This window comes from Panthera tigris, chromosome E2 (genome assembly GCF_018350195.1).
Source record: "Panthera tigris isolate Pti1 chromosome E2, P.tigris_Pti1_mat1.1, whole genome shotgun sequence".
NCBI classification, from domain to species: Eukaryota; Metazoa; Chordata; class Mammalia; order Carnivora; family Felidae; genus Panthera; species Panthera tigris.
The window spans coordinates 53,825,989-53,849,172 of NC_056674.1; the positions used below are offsets into that span (position 1 = coordinate 53,825,989).

The 23,184-nt window shown below is 42.9% G+C and overlaps 1 long non-coding RNA gene across 1 annotated transcript in view; it reads right to left on the reverse strand.

The window, feature by feature from the left end:
- Window positions 1-3,072: 3,072 nt before the first annotated feature.
- Window positions 3,073-23,184, reverse strand: part of LOC102968177 — a 29,002-nt gene continuing 8,890 nt past the window's right edge. Inside the window, exons 2-5 of the long non-coding RNA XR_445133.3 lie at window positions 22,219-22,383; window positions 21,452-21,575; window positions 14,770-14,864; window positions 3,073-3,549 (exon numbers count right to left, since the gene is read on the reverse strand). This is a non-coding gene — a long non-coding RNA (uncharacterized LOC102968177). The remainder of the gene's footprint in view (window positions 3,550-14,769; window positions 14,865-21,451; window positions 21,576-22,218; window positions 22,384-23,184) is intronic.

Genomic DNA, 23,184 nt, shown 5'->3' on the forward strand with positions numbered 1-23,184 from the left:
AACGCTTTGTAAGATAAAAGACTTTTGTGGACAGAATCCTCCAGTGTGGCACAACACTTATCTTGCTTCTAGTCCTAATTCTGCCAAATGGACCATAAACCTAGACAAAAGGCATTCGCCTCTTTGGATGTGACGATGATGATGATACTGGTAAAGAGAACTTCTGATCACCATTGTGTGTGACCCCATATTTCCCAAACTCTCCTGCAGTGAAGAGACGGCCATGTAATTATTTCTGACCAGCAGACCATGAACACAGGCAACGGGCACAGACCAAGGCAGATGAGAACCCAGGCCTACCTAAATTCAAAGCCCAAATTTTTAACTTCTTCCCAATATGGCTTCCTTCGTTTCTTTATCTCTGTAAGTAGGAGTTTGCTGTAATTGCTCTATAAGGCCCTTTCAAGGTCTAAAATATTTTGATATTATAGCTTTTGTGAATAAGCGTGGAATTCTGAAATTGGTGTTCAATGCATCAGAGGTTTACATTGACAACAGGCGTAAGAGTAATTGGATTTGTATTGATTAAAAAGAAATCACACGTAATTGTTTTCCCAACACATCTGTGTTCATCGAGCTTGGGATTTTTCTTTGCTGTTTGTTTGATTGTTTAATTGATGATTATTAAGCACTCTTAGGTTCTATAGATTCCAAGTCATCAATGAGCTTGAATTGAAGGAATCAGATGTGAATGATTCAGATTTGTTTCATCCTGGTTCAAAAGTCACTGTTCTTTGTAGACACTTCCTAAAGATTCAAACCTAAAATTCATGTGAATGATGTGAGAATATCCCAACCCTTGGTTACTATTAAAATGCACAGATTTGTTTCCTGGTAGTGTTGTTTGTTAATCAACTTGTTTGAATTTTAGATTGTTTGGGAAGTCTGTGAGTACTGTCTTGAAAAACTCTGAGTTTTAACTACACTATCTCAAAAGGAGAGAACTCCAGTGAGGCTGGGAACTCATAAACATCAGGCCATAAATGAGATTAGCAAGGAAGAAAGTAGGATTAATTACAGTTCTACACCTGGGAGTAGTCAACTCCCCTCCCTGGTGGTCAGAACATCCCAAAGGCAAGTGTTTACCTGCAATAAAAATAACCCCCCCCCCCCCACACACACACACACACACCACACACCAGTGATAACAAGGACTCTTCCTCTAAAAATATTACATAAACAGAAAAACCAGAGCAGCTAAGATGAGTGTGGATGTAGACAGCACTCCACATGCTGGCATTAGAAGTTCCAAACCAGAATGTCCAGATTCTTGCCTACCACCTTAAAAGAAAAACCCAACAACCAACCATCCCGGCGATCCCAGAGTCCCCCTGAGGCTTCTTGCAGCCTCATTCTTACACATGAATGAATGAGAACCACCATGCCTACAGCCTGCCAGAAAAAGATCAAGATAAATTTTTAAAATGTGGTAACAGACAAAATACAGATAGTATCCCCTATTCCCCCACCAAAAAAAAAAAAAAACAAAAAACAACCCTGAATCCCATCTTCAAAGACAGAGGCAAAGTATTTATTTATATCCATAAAACAAGAATGGGATGTTACAGGGGCGCCTGGGTGGCACAGTCGGTTAAGCGTCCTACTTCAGCCAGGTCACGATCTCGCGGTCTGTGAGTCCGAGCCCCGCGTCAGGCTCTGGGCTGATGGCTCGGAGCCTGGAGCCTGTTTCCGATTCTATGTCTCCCTCTCTCTCTGCCCCTCTCCCATTCATGCTCTGTCTCTCTCTGTCCCAAAAATAAATAAAAAACGTTGAAAAAAAAAATTAAAAAAAAAAAAAAAAAGAATGGGATGTTACATAAAAGGAATATCCCAAGAACATAAAAAACAGTAGAGGAAATCCCTCAAAACTCAGAACAAAGTAATAAGTAGAGAAAATCTAGAAGGGAAGCATCTACTCATATCTATGCTGACAAGTAAAAAGGCAAGTGTCTAGAAAGAATACATACCTGACAGTGAACTATTTGCCTCTGGGGAGAGGGACTGGATGAATTACCTATGGATAATTCAGCTTTCGTGTTATACATTCTTGTACTATTTTGTTAAGCATTTATTAATTTGAAATAAAAATCTAATCCTTGCTCTAACTCATTCTCCTCAAACAACTGCCAAGAGACCGCTGCCACACAGACCTCTCAACAAAACACGGAATATGATGACCCTCTGCGAATATACTCCGATTTCTGTCCGTCAGCTGGTCTTTCTGAGGACTCCATTATGCTGAATTAACGCATCAGGGCGGAGCTTCTCGAAATAGGTTTTGCCCGCATACTTACTACCCCAGAATTCCTCAAGATGAGGCTCTGGAGGCTGCATCTTCATAAGCCTCTCTGGTAATTCCCCCACACCAAACCTGTGTCAACCACTGCATCGGAGCCCAGTTCGGTCTGAGACGACTGCCAGGACTGTGCCGGCGGGGCACTGCCCTCCTCAGGAAGACGGCGGCCTCCCTGCCTGACACCTGCCAAAGCTCCAGACGGCATTTCTGGCGCACAGATCAGATTAACGGTTGCTTGACAGTGTCACCAAATCTAGACTTGCGGACCTTGAACTCTAAAGGTACTGGGGGAATGAGGGATGCTCAAACATGCACCGTTGCGGATTTTCCAGACGAAGAAAGAGTACAGTGAAAGCATAAATACGATGTTCTGGGACAGTTTCAACTCGAGGTAACCCAAGGTCTTAACCCTGTGGCTGGACGGCTAATTCACCAACTTCCCTTCTCAAGATCAGCATCATCGCCCGACATTCCAGTAGAAACAAAACAGGCTCCCAAAGCCAACCTAGCCTGAAGTCCAAGCTCTTTAGATGCTGAGCTTTTGTTTGCTCCTGAATAAATTCAATAAAGTGCAGTAACCATTATAATAAATGTAGATGTCACTAATTACAACACTAGATTTTAAGTGCAACACTAGTGTCTCAAGTGGCCTGTAAAACTGAGTAAAATCACAGCCAATTCAAATTTAATTAAAACTATCAGTTTAATTTAGTTTGCTTTTACAATAAAAACTACACTAACCCATTAACTGCATTCTGAATCTCCCATTACGCCAAACAACCAGCAGCTTGAGGGCCTCCACTTTGGTGAATGGTGCAATGCATTCATTTACCTTGTTATCCAGCGAAGTTTCAGTTGTTCTAGATCCAGTAAACGACCAATTTTTGTCTTTGAAAATGAGGCTCTTAGATTCGTTCAGGTAATTCACCATGTGGGTAGAATAGGCCTTTGTCCAGCTTCTTGTGCTTTTGAAAATTCATCCTCAAGGCACCTTCTGAGGACTTGATCATGGTATCCGATCTCCAGGTGAACTTCCACTGGCCAGGAAGGGGTCCTTGGAAACCGAATGAAAGAGCACGGAGAATCTGGGCAATCATGACCTGCCCCTAGTCCTGCTTCCACGCACTGAGTAGCCTTAGACAAACTTTCTCCCTTTCCAGAACCTCCGTTTCCTCTTGTTGGAGAGCCGATTGGTGCTTCCAAAGATGCAACTCTCACGATCTCTGTCGCATCCAGGCATTACCTATTAGCACCTGCAATTCATATATACTGAGTACAAGAGGTTTCCAAGGTACCATCTGCTTCAGCCTCATCCTGAACAGTAATATTCATGAACTCATGTGGTTTCGTGTACTGGTTGTACACTTTTTTTCCAACAGAATTAAACTAAACATAAAACAACTAAAATTATTTAAAATGTTTAGCTGACATTGGGACACCTGGGTGGCTCAGTCGGTTGGGCGTCCGACTTTGGCTCAGGTCATGATCTCACGGTCTGTGAGTTCGAGCCCCGCCTCAGGCTCTGTGCTGACAGCTCAGAGCCTGGAGCCTGCTTCAGATTCTATGTCTCCCTCTATCTCTCTGCCCCTCCCCTGCTCATACTCTGTCTCTCTCTGTCTCAAAAATAAACAAGAACACTAAAAAAAATTTTTTTTTACTGTTTAGCTAACATCATCCTAAATACCCCAATGGATCATGTATCACATTTGGAGAATATTAGCCTCCCTGACCTCTAAGATTCCCTTCCTGCTCCAGGGATTTGCAAGTCTATGAAAAAGAATTTTATCACTTGACTCAGGTGAGCAAATGAACACGCACACAAACGTACTGCCTACAGGGCTTGTCTGCTTCAGAGCAGAGAGGGTAGTTTCTGTTGAGAGAGAAGCGCTGATCAGAAACAAAATTCAGAAGGTCATACATTTTAGTTTAGAAGGAGGGAAAGACTTGTAGTAGTTGAGCAAATTCACAACAAACCGTACAGTTCAGCTGAGGGTTGAGGAAAGAAAGGTAAACCCCTGGAGGAAGGAAGAACTAAGGTATGAAGGAAAAGTAGTTCTGTGAGAGCCTTTGCAATCTTTTCATGGCATAGAAGACAGCAACCTGGGGCTCAGAGGAACATCTGTTTGGGCCTGAATGGAGAGTCCCACAGGTACACTCCACTCTGGGTCCTCCTGGCTCAAGGATGCCTCTTCCGGTGATGAAAGCGTAATGAGAAAACCCACGTGCAAATGAGGCAAGGGATCACGGGAGAAGAATCCACATGTTACCTGGCTGGGTCTCCCTCATGGCGAGATCTGGGAAGGGATATGCCACCAAGGACGAGGTCATTAAGAGAAGAATTTGAGATTTATGTGGAAGGGTCGACTGCAGTTTGAGTTTCGTAAGGAATTCAGAGAACTGGGCTGTGACTTCTCCTGTTGTGATAATTCAGCCAGTGTTGGGATAATCAGGTACCACAGATCCCTTTTGAGTCCCTGCAGCGCCGCGTGCAGAGAAAGGGAAATGCTCACTGTCATGGTGGCCTGAAGAGGAGAAGAGCAAAGCAGAGCATCACCCAGGATGTGGCTGAGCTAGGACACGGAGTCAACAGAAACCTATTGAGAGAGTGAATATACAGACAACCGATGGCCAGACTGTATGTGACAAGAGAGCTCTGACCCACAAGCTCTGCAGCAGCCAGACCAGGAAGCCAAACCACAAACTGCAACTATCAATCCAAAACATTCAGGGCTTGGTCAACAAGACCCAGCTTCCCTAATTTTTTCTCCTTCTCCAACTCAGGACCAACTTCAGAAAGCCGCATATGTTCTGGAAACCAATCACATAGGCTGCCCAACTTCTAGCCACCCCCGGCTTCCCCATAAGAACAAGAAGGGCATATTTGAAACGTCCCTTCTTTTCGCTATACAACATCCCTTCTCCCCTGCCTGCCTGGGAGCCTCTGCCCAACGCTAGTTTGGGCTTCTGCTTGTTCTCATTTGGATGGTCACTGTTTTATTTCTCCTGTTATCTGAAACTGCCTAAAATTCTGAGCAGGGCCCACATCCATCTCAAAGTCCACTGGCTTAAGTAGGAGATAGATCACTTGCCTTTGGTGATCTATCCGCACATAATTTTTAGGTTGTCCTTTCACTCATGACATACAACATAACACATACGCTTGTGTATGTCACACACACTACTGGAAGACTTGGCTTGAATCATTTATGTATTCAACTGAATTATTCATGTCCTCATTTCAAGCTTGTTAAAGGCTCCCACCCAAATTTACCCTGGTGTGTGTTAAGCCTACACTGGGGCAATTGTTCCGATTTATGTAACACTCAGGGCAGAAACCATGGAGGCAAGCCCTTACCAAAAACATCTGAGGATACTGCTGCTACCCAAAACTGAATGACTGTGTTTATGCTGGACTCAACATATAAACGATTTTTCTGAGACCAAGGGTCAGCAAACCATGACTGTGTGTTTGGCCCACTGCCTGTTTTGTAAATAAAGTTTTATTGGCACACAGCCACACCTTTTCATTTACCTATTATCTATGGCCGTTTTTACCCTGTAATGGCAGAGGTGAGTAGCTGCAACAAAGACGATAAGGCCCACACCCAGATCCACCCTTTTCTGCCCTAATCTGTGCCTAGGAGACCAAGCAGACTGCAACTCCCAGATTCCCTTTCCTGCCAGCATCCACTTGTGTTTGATCAATGGGAAGTACCTACAGGAAATCAGAGGGTGGAAGGAGAGGGCGGCCAGAGTATTTCTTCCCTGCTTGGCCAAATCTACAATGGTACCTGTCTTCCTACTATCACAGGCCCTTCCAGATGGCTTCCCCATCTATACTGCGTTTTCACCGGGTTCCCATAATGTTCTATACATCCTAGGGGTCGAGAGAGCTTCTTACTATGGCTAGTCAGTAATGACCTCACTCACCATCCCTTGTCCATTTTTGTAACACTGCCCATATTTCAGTTGTTTTGTCCCTCCATTGGAATCATCTGGGAGCAACCCTGCCCATATCTAGATTAATAACGTCCCACCAACTGAACCCTCTGAAACTCTATTTGAACCAAGTTTCTTGCTGGGACCCTGACCAATACAGCCCTTGTCTGAACTTCAGTAACTCACTTAGTTAATCAACTAGCCTAACCCACTCACTCATGACATAAGGTCAAAACGCATTCACCCAACATGTGCATGAACACACAGCATTATATCAGAGAATAGGCATTTAAAAGCTGACATTTATATTCATAAAAATATTTTTTAATCAGCCTTGCTCACTCCAATTCTGGTAGTGTACTTTCGGGAGAAGCAGCTCTTTCCATGAACAATCAGAGTTTATGTAAGGCCATGCATCCATATGAGCAGATGAACATCATTATAAGCCCGCTCTCAAGATTGCAATGTTCCCAAACATTATGCTACGCAGTCAACAGTTACAAGGAGTCAGGAGCTCACTGCTCACCAGTAAGTGGCACTGGCCTTTTTGTTCTCTTCTGAGTCAATCTCTTTATTGTTTCACTCCTTTGGTAGAGATTGTTTTAATATGTCCCATTTCTGAGCAAATTCTCTCAGCTCATCTTCAAAATTCTGAAATTCCACTTGGGTTCCCACTGGGCTGTGTTTGTTTACAAGGTCACGAAAGGTTTCTTTAAGCTAAATCAAGCTGGGTAGCATTGCTGTGCCTGAAGTTTTCTGTAAGCAATATCTGTAGCAAGACGAAATGGGTTTTAAATCATTTGTAAGAGACTGAGTTCCTTGTCCAGGCCAACCCTAAGGACATTTCTTGCCTGTTTTGTTTTGTTTTGTTTTGTTTTGTTTTGTTTTGTTTTGTTTTGTTTTGTTTTATGTTGAATGACATAATGGATGTGAAAGTTCTTTGTGAACCATAAAGACCTTTGTAATGTAGGGGATTATGACGACGATCTCAGAGTTTGGGAACATCCTGTCTCCTCGGGTTTATTTTATTCCCCGTTTTTCAGGGGTCATCAGATTTCTAAAGGAGACCAGAACTCTTTTCCAAGATTTCCTTTTACATTTGCAATAGAGTAGAACCTAATTAATAATACAATTGTTCACTTATTTATTTACAAAATATTTATTGGATACTTTCTATGTACTAAGCATTGGCCAGGATGCTGGGGATAAAAGAGCCAATGACATAGTTCCTGTCCTTCAGGAACTTAACTTTTATTTGGTTCTCACTCCATGCCAGGCACAGTGCTAAATACTTCACTCACATTATCTCAATTAGTATTTATAACTATGCTTAATTACACTATCCACATTTTGCACTTAACACATAATAGCAGAAACAATGATGTCAATGATGAACATTTATTGCATGCTTACTGTGTCAGATGATGACCTAAATGCTTTACAAGCATCTCAGTTAATCCTCAAAATCCCCATAAGAGTATTACATTGTCCCTATTTCCCAACTAACGACTAACATTCATTGACCACTTAATATTGGCAAGTGTGACCCTAAGCACTTTATGTGAATTAAATCATTTAATTCTTTCAAGAAAATCATGAAGGAGATACTACTATTATCCAAATGTTTAAAGAACATGCCCATGTTCGTATGGCTGGAGCTGGTGGAGTTGACATTCTAACTCAGCTCTTTAGAAAGCCCGTGACCTTAACCATGACACTAAACTGGCTCTCAAGAACACATTATTCCCAGAATAACTGACTCTCAGCTGACAAAGAAATGTCAAGGTACACATCACAGCCAACACTGAAGGAAGATGGTTGAGAAATCTGAAAGCAGATGTTGTTTTTATTCACCTTGTAGTCTTGTTGCATGATAGCTTCCAAATTTCAAAAAAAGACTTCAATGTATCTTAATTTACTTTGTATTTGCACTGTTAGTAAATATGGTCTCTAAAAAACGATGGGCAGAGAAACACAAAGAGCTTAAAACCTTGAATTCTCCTGAACTCACTGCTGGTACCAATGCTTTCTAGGTAAAGCCTTATTCTGTAATATTTCAGATTCACCTGAGATTTCCTCCTGAGTATTTCTAGAAAGGGGTACAAGAAATGTGGAAATTTTGTCAAATATAATGATATTCTGAAAACTATTCCTCAAAACACACGTGTGTGCATTGCCCCCCCAACACACACACACATACGCAAGAATTTCTTTTGTAACATTCAGCAAAATCCCTTGCATTGAGCAAGAACTCAATACATGGCTGTAGAACAGAATGGAATGAAATAGAAAGTAATAGAGCAGAATAATATAGAATAAAATGTCACAAGTTCAAATGGAAAGAAACTGCATAGACTAGAATGTCTAGTAATTAAATACAACAGCATAGATAAGAATGGAAGAAAACGGATGCCCGACATCTGTTTTGATATATTATCATTTCTTTATACTTGCAGAATTCAAAAGGAGGGCTTGTCTGAATAGCTGGTCCCTGACAGCCATAGCAGCTCATGCTGGACTGTAGATCAAAACAGGGCCACTCAGCAGTGGAGGAGTCCCCCCTCCCCAGAAGACCCTCAGTTCAGAGCTTCCAACACCAGGAATCTCCTTTTATTTCCAGGTAGGAGAGGAGTTAGGGAATCCTAAATTTGCATAGTTCCCTTTTAACTTCTGCCTTCCTTGAGGGGGAAAGCTCCTATGTCCAGGGTCCTTGCTGATGCTGGACATGAGATACAACCAGAACAAAATTTTGAGCTAAAATCACATATATAGAGTTTTGGCTTTGGGTAGTCTGTCCACAGTCCTCAGAAAGCCTATGCTGAAGGACCTGCATATTGTAAGAGGTTATGCAAATGTGTCTGGCTCCTGGTTGCCTAATACCTTCAGAGAAGGCACAAGCACTTCCAAAGAGCATTGTTCTAAGAGCTGCCCTGGGTCAGCTTTGGACCAGGCCTGTTATCCAGAGAGGGGCTCTATCCTGCATCACCAGGGTATCCTTGGGGATCATGTCCTTAAACGGAAGGCTGTGAGCCTGGATATCAAGAAGGAAGACTGAGCCCAAGAAGCCTGATCTATTTAAAGGTGCTGGTGGGAATGGGAAAGTCTCTGGTGAATCAAGAGAGTCAAAGAGTCTCCATGACAAGACCACAGACATCTCACCAACTCCCCTCATAGAGACACATATGTATTGGTTCTGTTTCTCTGGAGAAGCCTGACTAATTCACCATGGCTTTGCCCTCTCCTCTATTAATGTATGATGTTATTAATGCTTCCCCTATTGATTCCTGTGTGTGTGTGTGTGTGTGTGTGTGTGTGTGTGTGTACGTACATTTTTAGAAAGTTTGTATAAACATGGGAAAAGTTCTGGAGAGATACACAGCAGATACAGTGGTTTCCTCCTCCTCCCTGCCCCAACCCCTCAGGGAGTAGGGGGAGTATGTACAGCTTGGTGGAGACGTTTGTTTTGCTTTGCTTTTTATAATAATCACTGAAATACACTAAGTGCTTGCTAAATGCTCAGAGACGTGCTAGCGTGCTACCTATACAACATTGATTAATATGCATAATAACCCTGTAAATAATGCTCACTCTATTTTACAGGAGCTTGAACTAACGCCTCGGGAGGGTAAATAATGACCCCAAATTGGTAAGACTTGAATGCTACGAAGCCACCGTTCAATCCCAGGTCTGTCTGATCCAAAACTGTGCTCTGTCAATGATGTACTGTCTCCACGAAGGGATGATGGGATGATTGTAACATAAAAAATATATATACACGTATACATACATATATAAACATGTATAAAATAAAAACCTACACATGCATATGTGTACAAATAGAGAAAACATTTTTTTCAATGTACCTATGTTACTCCTACTTTTTTTTAAGAATAGATTTCAGTATTTACCCCAAAACAATACAAATGAGTAAGATCTGGGAAAGGAAAAAAGAGGGATAAGTTCAGGGAAGAATAATCTTTTCACTGTCACTGCTTTATTTTGTATTTCCCCAAAAGCAGAGCCTCAGACAAGGACTCGGGTACATGTTCATTTGGGAGGTGATCTAGGGAAAGAGAAAAAGCTGAGACAAGGAAGTACATTGGGGTCACTGCTGCAGGCAACATGGTTTGATTTGGCCAGGGTGTCTGAGAAGCAAAGTGCCTCTCAGAACTGCCCACCTGAAGGAAGAGAAGCTGGGCCATTTCCCACTAGTTTCTTCTGATCCCCTTCATGGAGGTTTATCCCCAGGGGCATTAACTCCTGGCCGAGAGAAAAAGCTTTTGAGGTGGGAGTCTGCCACTTGAGTGTGTCTTATCTGAGGCTGAAATACAGGTAGGCAAGGGGAGGTGACAGAGGATTCCACAGGAGTCAGTCACATGCACCATGTGAAGAGTACCTCCAGGAGGGATCTTTCCTGTTTTGTTGAGATCATCGTTGTTTCTTAAGCGGGCTTTGTTCCAAGGAAAACTACGGGGTCCTTCCCACAGACTATTCCTTTGAGCCAGCCCCAACCAGCACTCCACTGGCACACAGCTCTGAATGGACGTGGCTGGGACAGAGGGGGCACCCGCCCGCAGACAGAGATGCAGGGGCAAGGCGGCCCACGAGGGAACCTGATTTCTTCACGGAGAGGCTTTTCCGATGCTCACCACGAACCTCACGAGCCCACCGGCTCCCTTGCTCTGAAGCGATGCTCAGAGAAGGGACGGACCAGGAGGAAGAGTTTCGTGTCAAATTGCCCCTGAACTTTCAACTCCATCATTCTCACAGCTGCCATGCGTAAGAATCCTAGCGAGAGCTTCCAAGGTTTTTATACATGTGTGGGCAGGAGAGGAGGTGAGGAAGTGAAGCAGAGATGAAGAACTCCAAATTACGAGAAGAATGCCAACTGTCAATAATCAAAATAATTCTTCTCTGCGTAATCAACACCACGTCGGCACAGCTGCTGAGGAGGAAACAATAAACTGCAGGCAAAAGAAAAGTGTCTATTTCTCTCCTGCTACCTTACAAGGAAAACACACAGTGGAGCACGGCTTTGTGGAGTAGCTGCTAAAGCACGCAATCAACATTTCCTTGAAACTACAGCTGGCGTCTTGCATCCAGCAAACGGCTCTCTTTCCACATTATTATTTATTTAGACCTTGTAGAGATGCTTTAGCGCTCAATTGCTAGGCCATTCGCTTGGCCACTGATGGTGCTGCCCGATGGCGCTCCTCACGTTGGAATGTCGACATTACGCGTTTCCACGGACGTCCATGTTGGGTGTGATCTGGATTACGTGACACTTGGCCAGGGCTACCGGGCAATTAGGCAGGAGCCGCAACGTTGCTACACATTTCACAGCGCGGCATCGACTGTTTTGTGGAAAGGGACGGTCTCGGGTTTCTTGAATTGAACAGTGGGGGAATCCAAAGTCATCAGAGTTTAAAGTATTGGCTCTGGAGTCCGACAGCTTGGGTTGGAATTACACTCTGCCACTTACTACCTTGTGACCTTGAGAACCTCACTTGACCTCTCAAGGCCTCAAAGCACTCACCTATAGAAGGGGAACAGGAATAGTCCCTCGCGTGTCTGTAGTGGGAATTAAGTAAAATAATGTGTATGATATGCTCTACATGTGTTAAGTGCCTGGTCGGCGTTAGCTGTTATAACTGCTCTGGAGTTGAGCAAGATTTCATCCTTCTATCCTCAATTTCCTTCCATAAAATAGTAATGGCCTACACTAGCTTTGTCCTGGAAGGATTTATAATTCCTAGGATTTTTTAATGTTCATTTATTTATTGTAAGAAAGAAAGAGAGACTGGGGCGCCTGGGTGGCTCAGTCGGTTGAGCATCCGACTTTGGCTCAGGTCATGATCTCGCTGTTTGTGGGTTCAAGCCCCGCATCAGGCTCTGTGCTGACAGCTCAGAGGCTGGAGCCTGCTCCAGATTCTGTGTCTTCCCCTCTCTCTGCCCCTCCCCCACTCATGCTCTGTCTCTCTCTCTCTCTCTCTCTCTCTCTCTCTCTCTTTCTCTCTCTGTCAAAAATAAATAAACATTAAAACATTTTAAAAACAGAGAGAGAGAGAGAGAGAGAGAGAGTGAGAGAGAAGGAGGGGCAGGGAGAGAATGCCAAGCAGGCTCTGGCTGTCAGCACAGAGCCCAATGAAGGGCTCAATCTTACACACTCTGAGTTCATGACCTGAGCTAAAATTAAGAGTCAGACGTTTAACTGACTGAGCCACCCAGGCGCTCCTAATTCCTAGCATTTCTACTTTCTCATTTCTCCCCAGTTATTCACTGGATTCACTGGGGATTCACTGGATCATGAACTGCCAAAACAGTGTTAAAATCTGGGTGCTTCAGGGCTTATGGGCAGAGACACAAGAAGTGAAGAGTGCCTTAGGGAAATGAACACACATCTCCCAGGTCAAAGAGTGAGCTTGCACTGGCTGGTTTATCCCCTCTCTTCTGAACACATTCTCTCCATCTCCCTGACACATGACGCAGAGGACTTCAGCGTTGTAAGGAACAGGACTGAGATCTGGAGATGACGGAGCGACATCCCCCAAGAAAGAGCTTCCTCTTGAGCTCGGTCACCCTTGGTCACTCTCACCTTCCATGTCCCCAAAACGGGCCAGAGCAATGCTTATAAATTATAAAGCGCTCCCCTTCTTAAACACTGTACTACTGGCATCCCACCGCCCTCAGATGAAGCCTGATTTCACAAATGTGGACTCGCTTCCACGGTGTGCACTGCTCTGTGAGGGCACATGAGGGCACACAGTGCTCAAAGAAGCAGAACCGGACAAGAGTGAAGACAGGTGTGAGCCCACAAAATGAACTAAGAACCTCACCCCTGGTAAAATCATCCCGCACATCCCTGAGAGGAGCAGACCACTCAGAGAGTGAAAAAGAAAACGAAGCCACATCACATCCAAGTCATGACCCCTTGGTCTCAGCCACGAGCCCCAGCAGCATCACAGGGAATCAGGAAGAACACTTGTTCTTTCTAACACCTTGCACATCGAGAGGGCAGAGAGTCCTCTAGTATCTCCCGGGCTAGCTAACATCCTAGGTTCAGAGGCTGCTCAGTCCTGGCATGGCTCCCAGCTCCGTGACCTTAGGCAGGTTCGTTTATCTCACAAGCCTCAGTGTCTCATCTGTACACCAGAGACACAAACAGCACCCACCTCATAGGGTTTGCTGAGGACTTAAGAAGACAACACATAAATTAGTACTTAGCTCAGATCATCAATAAAGATTAATTAATGTTGTCATTTACTAACGATCATTCATAAATTTGTTATCATTCTAAAACACGGTAAGAACCTCACTATGTGCCCAGAACTAAGCACAAGGCCTCAAGCCATGGGCGGAGGGATCAGGTGAGAGATGGAAGGAGGGTAACCAAGTTCACGGACTGATGTTGAAATACTTTCTTCTTAGACAAACACCTTGGCCTCGGTCACAGCTTATTTGTTCTTCTCATAGGCGTTATTCTAACAGACTTAATTATCTGGCTTCCAGTTCCAGAACAAATTAGAGGCAGCCACACTGCTACGAGCAGGCACACCGTCTTAAGACATGGAAGATGCCTCATCCCCACATCCAGCCCCCACTTCTCATGGGTCTACACCCCATTCCCTTCAACATTGCTGACATACTATGATTCATCTCTCTTTGTCCCTGAAATGCATTCCATCCTTTCTATCCCCTTAAATCAGAATCAAATGCAATGTTGCACGTGTGGCTTGGCCAAAAATTATGGGAGTCCAGGTTTTACGAGGACGTCACAGACACAGTGAGGTACGGTAAATGAGTGAAGAAAGCAAGAATAGGATAAGAAATGGTATCTCTTTTGTGAGCAAATGAAGAGAAAACGCCCAGCCAAAGGCATCCCTGCATCCGTCACAAGAACGGCCAATAGCCTGACCCCGGTGATCTGCGTGAGCCACATAGGACGTGGCATTTGGGCCCAATAAGACTAAAGGAAAGAAGGGATATTTCAAGTTGCGGGAGAGCGACACTCCCCCTTTTGGACACAAACGAGGAGACCGAAGCCACCATCTTGCTCCTAGATGCCACCTTAACAGCCATGAGAGGAACAGCCCATGTGGAGAAAGACAGAAAGAACCCACATCCCTGATGAAGGCACGAATTGCTGAACAATCACCCCTGGAGCACAGCCTCCCTCCTGACTTAAGAAAGAGAACAAACGTTCTTACTGTTTAAGGCGGCGTGAGTCGGGGTTTCTCGGCTCGCCCTTAATAGTGTCCTAGAAACTAGAGAATTAATGTTTTAACTTTAAAGCACTGTCATAACCCAATAAGATCGGGAGCTTCTTGGCTGGGAGCAAATAGAGAACTCTTGGGCATTTGAAAAGTGAGAGGTGCTCTAAGTGCAAAATTAGAAAGACTTCGTACAAGAAATATATACAAACTAGCTGATTAATATACTTTTCATATTGCGTACATTCTTGACAAAACATTGCCTTGGGTATGTTGGACTAAATACTGTCATTTGCAAAGTTGATTCTACATGTTTCTTTTTACCTTGTTCTTAAATGCGGCTACCGGAAAGTCTGAAGTCACGAATGTACTCACATCCAGAGGACAGCACTCGTCTTGCTGTATTTCTTCCAATCAGCCTAAGGATATGAGGTCATACAAGACTAGTTACTCCTATTTCACTTACTGTCAGCAAAAACATTTGAACTTTTCCTACCCTTCCTTGTGCTAAATCATTTTTCTCCCTTCCTTTCTCTGTATACTTATGTTTTCAGCCTGCGTGAGGAACTTACATAGTTATAGCTATCTTCAGTGCGTGGAAATGGGCCAGTGGTTCACCAGAGGGCGTGCTGGAAATCTGTGGGGGCAGGTGGGTTGTCACATGATGGGCAGGGGCTTGCCTGTCCCCTAGAGGGACTGTGTCCCATGCCATTCCTATAGATGAAAAGTATGTTTATACATAACCGGCCAGAAGCAAATTCCATCTGAGTTATGAATACGGGGGGGGGGGGGGGGGTGCACGGGGTTAATTTAAATGAATTTTCCGGGAAAGCAACTACAGAGGTATACTTTGTTTTGTTCAGAACTTTAGAAGTTATTCACCTCTTTAGAAACCCGCATCATTTGTAACAGCGCCCCTACTGGTTGTTTGTGTCACTAGCGGGGCTCGACTGCACTGGTCCACATCTGAGCTGCTACAGTAAGGCAATTCTACGCATATGTATCAATGTACTTATTTCATCCTTATTTCAAAATGCCCTCTAGGAAAAAAAAAAAGCCTCAATACTATTCAGCTGAAGATCAACTTACTTCTCTGAAATCCAAACTGAGTCATTAGTTCAGAGTTGCAAGCATCTAAGTACCGTCAGTTCTGATGTAACACAACATACGCATTCCTAAAAAGTCAGCTCGCTCCGCAAAATCGCGCAGCCAAAACCACAGGGCCTACGGGGAAGGTGGAACAAGTGGGCACGACACCGAGTGACTTTGACAGCGACACAGAAAAAAGAACCTAGTAACAGTGGTTGCATGTTAAGTGGTTTTATACACGTTAAATAAAGAAACACGCAGGTACTACAGAACGATGCACCTGACCTTGAAGAAGACCTGAGGTTTGCCTGTATAAGTACGGGCAATGGAAGGGCTATGACTCGTGAGTTGGTTTGGGGTGGAGGAAGCACGGCCACCCGAATCGAAGAGAAAGGGGATGGGTGCATGGTACCACCCAGGTGAACCGAGGCAGCCGGCAGATGTTTGGGCTGTGCATGTATGTACGCTTTGTGTTTTCTATAAGCATATTTAGACATCTTTTTCCTAATCTGTCCGCCAGCATGGAAATTTATATGCTGTTTGGCTGTGTGCTGTGTGTATTTGTGTTTTATGCATAAACAGAATAATATTTTTTGTTCCCCAAGAATGCACATTTGCCCTCCTGGGGACAACACTGCTCTCTTGAGATGCCTGCGGTCGAGGTACACAGAGAAGATGGTGGGAGCACAGAGAAGAGGGTGACTCATCGCCTGGGACAGTCAGGGAGGGCAGAAGAGGAAATGACATTTGAACCAGGTTTTGTAGGATGAGTAAGACTTGCCATCTGGGAAAAGGGATGGAAGGAGTTCTAGAAGGAACAGCTTCTAGGCGTGATTGTTAAATGTTTGCACAGCATGGGGTGCACTGAGAGCTACACATCCACAGAAAGAGTGGGGAATTTAGAAATACAAATTTTAGTACGATTTGAGAGACAAACGGACTCTTAAGAGGTATCAAATCCTAGAAAGCTTTTGGGGGCAGGAGTGCATAAGGAGCAGAAACTGGGAAGAAGGCTGAGTTATTAAAGTAGGTATTAGGTTCCTTTAATTTCAGCCTATGTCTCAGATGGAAAGACTCCTGTGTAATAAATAATAGAGCACACTTTGGGCATAGTTCATTCACCACACTCCCAGACACATTTCGAATACCATTCAAAGAGTTGTGGAAGCTCTGATTAATATACAACACAGAGCTCTCTCCATATACTCTCAAGGGTAAAAATACTGCTGAAAAGCCAGTTCTTTTAAAAGCTGAGCATCTAACACCACCTTGTGAATGATAATAAATGGCAGGCGAAGCCAGAAGGTAGACTGGCCCTCTGTCTGGGTCTGCAAGTTTTATGTGCACAGAAATACAGACCTGCTCTTTGGCCAAGAGAGCAGGATCATCTTCCAGTGAGATCAAGATTTCCTAGGAGACTCCTGGTATTTCCCAATTCCAACTTGATCAAAAATAGCAACCCCAACTCTCATGGGTTGTTTTCCTTTTCTTTTTTTTTTTCCCCCTCCATATTCCCCATTCGAGCTCCCTTAGGAACGTGCATCTATTTGCCATTAAAATGATATTGCGGTCATTTTTCCTAAGGCCAGAGAAGTTTAAGGTTTTTCCATAACATCAAGTCCCTCCCTGACCTCATGGAGCTTGTCATCCATCAAAGAGAGGCACCGAGAACAAAACTACACAACTGATTTCAAATGTGATGGCGACAAGGGAAGATTAAATAGGATTAGACGCACACGACAAATGTAACTTAGAGGCCACAACTTCATGTACAAATCAGGATGCTTCATGCTGTGCAGGGGGGCACCGTGACAAAGACAAGTTCACATTATGGGTGAGGACGAAGAAACAGCATGGGATTCTCATGGGAAGAAATACGATCATGTTTGCCCTCTCTAATTATTGTAATTAGATCTCTAACCATTTGAGTGAGTGCTGTCCAGCAGCAGATTTACTTCTTACTGCCCATCATGGACCCAAAGAGAATTATGCAGGGACATTACAGCATTATTTGTAAAACAGTAATAATCTAAGTACACATCAAAAGGGGAAGAGTTACACGCATGGAGTACTTCCAGGCAACGTTCAAAAGAATGGATGAGGGCTTACATATACTAATATGAAACTACATCCAAAAAATATTGTTGGGTAAAAAAAAAAAGTGAACTGTAGAATGACATGTACGGTGTGCTTCCATTTGTGTGAAATTTAGGGAGAGACACAGAGGTTCAAGTAAAGTTTCACATACACAGACCATCTCCAGAAGAATACGTAAAACATGATGACGGTGGTCGCCTGTGTAGGGGAACCGGGTGTACGAAGGTCAGGGTGGTAAAGAGACATATCACTCACTACATTTACTTTACTATTATTGGAAATTTGCCACATCTAGTTAGAGAAAAAGTATCTCAAACAGTATAGATGGAGAAAGTAGCATTAACCAGCAATGGAAAGTATTCATTTTATAATCTGCCCTCCATCCGTGTGTTAGCTTAACAGAATTCTCTATATGTTCAGAAATGAGGTAAGAGGAATCATCTGGGCAGAGACCAAGATTCAGATGTGACTGGGGGGAATCAGGGAAGAAAAGAAAGGGGGCAAAGCTTCGCATGAGCAACGGACAAAGATACGTGGGCTGCTGATCACAAAAGCTAACGGATGCACCTGGGCCCGGAAATATGATTTTAGGTGATAAATAGACACTGTTGGATGAAATTGATTCACATAATGATAACATTATTCCCTTTTCCAATCTTTTTTTATTGCTCAGATATAGTCAAAGAGGAAGTCTCAGTTTGGTGCAAGTATGTCTTTATGACCTCTGGACACTTTCCTGGAGTTAAAATTTGATAACGTGTTTTGATTTGACTGTATTTCTTTTCACTCCTATCCTTCTTAGAGAAAGGAACTCTGGTTTCCCACTTTTGGCGTTGAAACAAAGCTTCCTTCGAAAACAACCGTGTTTAATTTTGATGTTTTATAATGAGCCATTTTCAAGGAAAATATTAAGTAACACAAGACACGCAGGGATGGCAAAAATCGTGACTGAAGTTTATCAAGCAGTGCCTTGAGACAGATTCTTCTAGGTCTATGGCAGGGAAGCTGTGCAGTTGTATGGTTGTGATTGTTGCTGGGTTTTATTTTCATCCCACCAAACAAGCGCTGAATAAAATTGAGGGAGATTTTTCAGCAAGCTGAAGTTTCGTCCTCATCGCCGACAGTATTGAACAAGAATAGCCTTAGTTTCCTAGAGTTGATTCCACGGATGACTAAAAAGACCGAGAACCAAAAATACAGGCACCAACTCCGACGGCCTAATTAGAAATGTGATTCTTGCCCCGGTGGGGAACACTAGCCCTTTTGTTACATCCCAGGAGAGAAGAAACACCTCAACCGAAATCACATTTTCCTCCTTTCTCCCTCTCCAGTGCCACCATTTTTTCATTAGCTAATCCCAATTAGAACACTTTTTTTACTAAAGCCATAAATCTCTGCCTTTCCCAATAAGCATAAATTATATGGTAAATAACTGTATTCTGTGTCTGTCCAGAAAAATAAAACACTCTTTCTTTCTTCCTCTTTCTTTCTTTCTTTCTTTCTTTCTTTTCTTTCTTTCTTTTTCTTTCTTTCCTTTCTTTCTCTTTCTTTCTTTCTTTCTTTTCTTTCTTTCTTTGTTTTCTTTCTTTTCTTTCTTTCTTTCTTTCTTTCTTTCTTTCTTTCTTTCTTTCTTTCTTTCTCTTCCTTTCTCTGGTATTTTACGAGACTCTGAGCTGCTAAGTCAACGTTCACGCTTTTTGATTTAGGATTTCTCCCCCCCTCATCTATCACTCGTCTATAAAGGCAACACTTCTTTTAGAAAGAAAACTACCACCAATGCACTTCTCTAAAATTCATCCTAATAAAAGTATGTTTTTTCTTGCTATTTCTGAGTGACTCCAGGTAGAGGCAAAAGCTTGATTGTTGTGTTAAAATCTACCTCTGCCATTTCCTGGCTAAATGGCCCAGGACCCTCATGATAGCTCAAACCCAGGTCTGAATCATCAACTAAGGAGACAGACCTCCTAAAATTTGTCCCAAAATTAATGAAGAAACTTAATAAACAATGTTTAGCATAGTGCCTGGCACAGAGAACGTGGTCATTAATATTAGTTGCTCATACTGCATAAACAAAAGTGGTGATTTTTTTCATTGTTGTTCCTTCTGTGGTCAGCAATTGCTTAACCCAACATTCTCTACGTTAAACTAATTAAAAGAAACATACCTTATCCGTGATTGATTTTCAAACTCATTTATTACTCGTTTCTCTATGGTTTAATTTAATTAAATTGAGCAGCATATCAAATATTGATTTTAATAAAATCTTGATTAAGACTCGAGCAATTATCAAACACAATTTTCATACCATTCCTGCATTTCAATGGAACCAACCTGAAAACCAATTTGCTTTTAAAATAAAAAAGTGATCTTATACACATACACACATTCCCCCCACCCCCACCAGGCCATTTTCAGAAATACAGAAAAAAAATGGCCCCCCAATCTTTTCATTAGCAAGATAAGCAAAGATAAGCAGCAATCTCCAACTGGGGTTCTGAAAAGCTTAATCCAGTTGGTCACCTCATCTCCAATCAGTAGTGGAAGGGAAAAAACAAATTAGAATCAATTCCTTTGATAAACATTAACTTAGCAACTACTATGTACAAGCCACTGTCCTGTACTGTCCAACACAAGGAGAGGTAGTCAAGAGCTAATCCTATAGCCAGTTTTAACGTGTGTGGAAAAATCCATCCACACATGCGAGTCTTTAATTTTATTGAATAATGACCAGAGAAGTACATGTATTTCAATTCTTGAAATTACTCTGCTTGTATGATTTATGTGCATAGACTATTGTTAAGAGAATGTAATGTAAATGTGATGGTATAAATTACCAATAGTATCATATTAGCAATTAACTATAAGACATTTAATAAGTTAAATATTTGGTTTGATAGTTAAGTGCTAAAAAAAAAAAAAAAAAAAGAAGAAGAAAGAAAGAAAGTCTGGCCAATAGCTATCACAGCAGCACCATCTAGAGGATTCTGAAAAGTAACACAGGGTCATTCCCCCAACTTGCCATTCTTCCTGTTTAGGCGAAAAGAAAGGCAGCTAGAGAGTTCACCATCTTATGTCATTTTAAAGCATTTTAATTCTGTCCACATCATTTAGCATCATCTTAAATCTTGAAATGTTTATGGAACAGCTAAATGAGATGGAATATTCTCGAAATCGTAATGCAATTGGAACAAGGATCCCCGCTGTCCTCCTGGGGAGGCAGTACTGGGTGTGTGCTGAAGGATCCCAGGCCCTGGGACACTGTGACCTGGGCCATGGCTCCCCTCTCCGCCCAACACACACACACCTCCTTATTCTATCTTGATCCCAGACATATCCGTGCCAAAGACTGGACAACGGGTAACATTTCAAAATCATGCCATTCCTGAGCTACTGTCCACTGTGTATTTACGTTGAGTTGAGAAAAAAATAATAAACTTTCTATTATTAAAACTGTTTACACCAGCACATCCACTTACTAATTCCGTTCCAGTGGCCTAAGCTGAATCAATGTCCTGGGGTGGGTTGAAAGAGAAATAATAAAACATCTCACTTTTTTTTTTTTTTTATAGTTCTCATTCCCCTATCGTTTCTGTAACTTTTTCTGAACCAGAGAACTGCTTTGGAGTCATGTTAAAAGGATTACAATTGAGATAATAAAACATGTCTGCTATTCATAGGAACTAGTCCTCCCCTTACATTATTTGGTTTCAGAATTTCAGGCAATTTTGCAGACCCTCGGTCGGCTGCAACCTCACAGGGAAATGGCAAACATGTACATTCAGTGTGGCCCCGGCCAGTGGGGGACGGGAGGAGCACTCACCTTCATTTCCACTGGGGGGCGCTGTCCACCTCGGGGAGAGGGGACGGAGTCACAGTTTGCCAGGCCAATTTGTAGAAATCTGAGTTCACCTGCATTCTGAAGTCAGGGTTCTCAAATGAGCGCCCTAGTAAAGGGTCAGAGATGGGCAGTGAATGGGTCATTCATGGTGATTCTCTACACTTGACGTAAATGCAACTGGGCCCAAGTGACCAAAGGAATACGAGGTTTTGCCTTGAGAAACCTTTTCCCCATGCTGTATGCTAAAGCCATCACTAAAAGTCATGGCAAACTGCAATGATTTTGGTTCTTTCAAATGTCTTCATGTTCTGGCACAGGCTTTTCCCTCTATTCTACCTCCATACCTCTTCACTTCGTAAGTGTCTGGTTCTGGTTTGTGACTTAGCTCACATATCACTAACTCCAGGAACCCTTCCAGGACTCCCTTACATTGGGTCAAGATAACCTCCTACGTGCCTCAACTGCATCCCATACTGCTCCCATGAGGAAGCTTGATGTAATTACTTGTTTATTAACTATGTCCCCCATTAGGCTGCAGATGCCATCAAAGCTGGGGGGATTTCTATCTTATTCACAGTTGTACTCCCTGCATCCCCAGAGTCTCAGCTCAAAGCCTCCATCAAGGAATGATCGCCCTACATAAGCATGATTTATGTTGGGGAGGACTCTGATGTTAGGCACATAGCCTGCATTTCTTTGCCTTCCAAAAACATGGGCCTCAGTACCCACTGGTTTTCTTCCTCACTTACCTTGTTCTCTTAATCCCTACAGTCGTCAGAAGAGAGGCCCAAGTTTCCACAAGGTAAGCTGCCTCTTGCTATCGAGGATTATGGCAGTTCTGCTTGGCCATCTGTTCACCATCTCCAGAACTTGTTCTAGGATCCGCAGACAACCCATCTCTATTCCTGAGTCAGCTGCAAGAGAAGCGGTCAACCAAAATATTTACAGTAGGGATCTTTCTGGGACGTCTGGTGAGCTCTAATGAAGCGAGAGTCAACGGGGAGGGAGATGAGACCCCCCCCCCCGGCTCCTCCTTCCAAGCAGGTAACAAAGTCCTATTCTCTACTGTATGCAGTTGACATAATAGCCCAGAAGGAAAACAAGGAAGTTCAACTTTGTTTCTGGTTCAACTACTTATCGTGTCCATGGAAGGACTATGATGTTCTAGAACTAGAAGAGCATAGGGCCATCTAGGCAACCTGAAGAGTATAGTGGCACCCAAATACAGAGTCAGAACCATCCTGGGAAGTTCCAGACCGTGATGAAATAATATATTTACCACTCTGGATCCTTTTCGGTCATCTGTTTCACCTGAGACTACATCTGCAAAATGGAAGTAAACCTGCCAGGCTCAAGGGGTCATTGCGAGGGCAACTGAGACAGGCCCTAACAAAGTGCTTGGAAAACTATGCCCACCCAACAAAAAATGAGAGATTATTAATGTTAATAGAACGACCACAGACTGCCCCATCATCCCATAGCCATTATCCTCAATTTTTAAAGATCTGAAGAGAATATTTCACTGCTAACATCCTGACTTAGGTTTAGTTGGAAGATAAAACTTCTAGCCAAATTAGCCTAACATACATGAAATGATAATCAGTAGATCCTGAGAGTAAGAACCAACTAGAGATCATTTAGGGTATAATAAAGGGGAAATAGTATATATAGTTGTGTTATTTTGTTTACTTTCATACTTATAATTGTGTACACAG